Here is a 2,926-nt window from a genome sequence, read left to right as displayed (position 1 = left end):
AAAGAATGCGCTTTTGTATGCAAAGAACGTTATTAATTTTGACTTCAAAAAGAAATAAATTTCTGTAATTTAACAATTTCAAAATTTCAAAATGTCAATAAAAAGGTAATAAGACGTTTTAGTCTTAAGCAAAAAATATTAGGACAGAAAAAATGTACCAAATAACATTCATCAGTGCAGTAATTAATTATCGTTAATTCATTTTTGGTAATTTTAGTGATTTAATTGTAAGTCACATTGTCGAAAGTAAACACTAGGAAAATTCCATTGGGCATTTCTCAATCATTATTTATTAAAAATATTAAATCTAAATATTTATATAATTTAAAATCATTACGCTAACAGTAACTAGTGGATTCGTGAACGGAGGTATTGTATGAGAATATTGCGTCCCTAAGCCACTGGTCCCAGCTTATTTTGTTGCGGAATGTTTTTAAATACTCGACTAGACTATGGTGCCTTCTCTGCAGAGAGCTAAGGGATAAAAAGATGTGGAGGTAATTCTTTCGTTCTTGAATGTTTGACATAACGTTTTCATGGTATTTGACGTGAAGATGCTACCATGGTCAATGTGTATTACGTTGGGACAGCCTTATCGAGAGATGAACTCTTCCGCGAACGTATAGGTGGCAGAGGTAGAAGTTACTGATGACAAAGGGATCACTTTTGAGTATTTCAAAAATTGTCCTGAATAGTTAGGATGTATTTATTTCCATATGAGGTTTCTGGAAGAAGTTCAACAATGTCGATTTGTACTTTTTCGAAAGCCTGGAACGAGTGTCAGTAATTTTCATTGGTTGCCGAGCGTTCACTCTCACCAATTTATTTTCTTGCCATTTCCGGTAAAGTCTCACGAAATTCTTAACGTAATTCTGGAGACTCTTCCAATAATAACACGGGCCGACAAAACCTCTTTTTTCTCAAAACCCAGAAACCAGATTATACTTTTCTGAAGAGTTTTCACGCTGTTTTGCTAATGATCCAGAAACTAGACTGTACTTTTCTGAATTTCTCAAATTCTGGTTTTTCTCGAGATATTCAAACTTAAATGTTCATAAAATGCTGTTTTTCTCTATATTGGTAAGTAGATTACATGGCCGAATGAGTTTTCTCGTAAAATATATACAAAGTATCTAAGGATTTTAAGAATACTAATTTCGAGAGTGTGGTCAGAATTTCCAAATTCAAGATGGTAGATCCAATATAGTTGGCTAGAACTGACATGCTTCATAGCGAGTTCCTGAAAAATCCAAAAAGTGCTTGAAAATAGTCGCGGGTTTTTGGGGTCGCTAATCTCAAATCTGGCGTCAGAATTTCTGAATTAAAAATGGTGGATCCAATATGGCGGCTACAGCGGCCACACTTTATAGCGAGTTACTAAAGTTTCAAAAATGTGCTTGAAAATGGTTACTTATTGGTTTTTGGGGTCATTGATCTCGAATCTGCGACTATGGAGTGTGACAGCTGTAGCCGCCATATTGAATTCGCCATCTTGAATTTGGAAATATTGACCGCAGATTCGTGATTAGCACCCCAAACACCCGCGACTCACCAAACATGGTTATAGAATAGATCTGTATATGTTCTAGATCATAGAAGAACGTTTTCTAGAACAGGTTAGTAACAGTTTACGAGCATGAGAGTAACTATGTCATCCCTTATACACTAGAACAATTCTCTAATAGTTCTAGAACGCTGTAACATACGATCTGTCACATTTCTAGAACTCGGTTGCCAGTGTTATGTAACAATTCTGTAACAGATCTAGAAATCTGTGACAACCGATCCTTAAACATTTCTAGAACAATTCTAGGACTCAATTTCAAATGTTTTATAACAAATGTGTAACAGATATAGAACGCTGTGACAATCGATGTGTAACATTTCTAGAACAATTCTAGAACTTTGGTACCCTGCGTCGTGAAAAATCTAGGACAATTCTATAACAATTCTATAACAGTTCGAGAACTTTTATGTATCAAATATGGGCCAGTGTTATGTATCCCTCATAGGAATAGGATATCCTGGAATATTCGATTTGACCCGATTTATGTCCTGGGTTATTCCAGGGATAACAAGTCGGAATATTCTGCAAAGCTGAAATTTCGATACCCTCATAGATATACGAGGGTAGTTCAATAAGTCGTTAGAATGACCAACAGATGGCGCGCGAATCGCTCCAAATCATCTGTTTTCAGTCAGCACAACTCCCGACTAGATATATGGTGCAGTCACAGTCCACATCTTCTGAGTTTACGTGTTTTTATAACCAATTGAAAAAAAATTGTTCGTTAAGAAAAATGGAAAAAAACGAGTTCAGAGCGGTAATCAAACATTTTCATTTAAAGGGTTTAACTCCATATGAGATAAAAAATGAATTGGACTCAGTTCATGGCACATTTGCCCCTGCCTTAGCAACGGTTTATAACTGGGTAAATGAATTTAAGCGTGGTCGTACATCAATAAGTGACGACCACGTTCAGGAAGGCCCGTAGAAGCAAAAACTCCCGAAATCATCAATAAAATTCACGATATGGTGTTGAAGGATAGAAGATTAAAAGTGCGTGAGTTAGCTGAGGCCACAAGGATATCTATAGGTGCAGTTGTTTCAATTCTACATGAAAAATTAGGCATGAAAAAGCTATCGGCAAGATGGTTGCAGCGTTTGCTCTCAGCTGAGAATAAACGCAATTGAGTGGTCGCCTCTGAGGCTCTTTTGGCGCGCATAAGTCGGAATCGTGAGGAATTTTTTCGTTGACTTGTGACTGTGGATGAAACATGGATACACCATTACACTCCTGAGACAAAGGAACAATCCAAACACTGGATTTCCACAGGCAAACCAGCTCCAAAGAAGGCAAAGACCGTAAAGTCAGCTGGTAAGATTATGGCTACAGTTTTTTGGGATGCACGTGGAATTATACTT

The sequence above is a fragment of the Belonocnema kinseyi genome, chromosome 5 (genome assembly GCF_010883055.1).
Source record: "Belonocnema kinseyi isolate 2016_QV_RU_SX_M_011 chromosome 5, B_treatae_v1, whole genome shotgun sequence".
NCBI lineage: Eukaryota > Metazoa > Arthropoda > Insecta > Hymenoptera > Cynipidae > Belonocnema > Belonocnema kinseyi.
Note: the sequence above shows the minus strand (reverse complement) of the source record.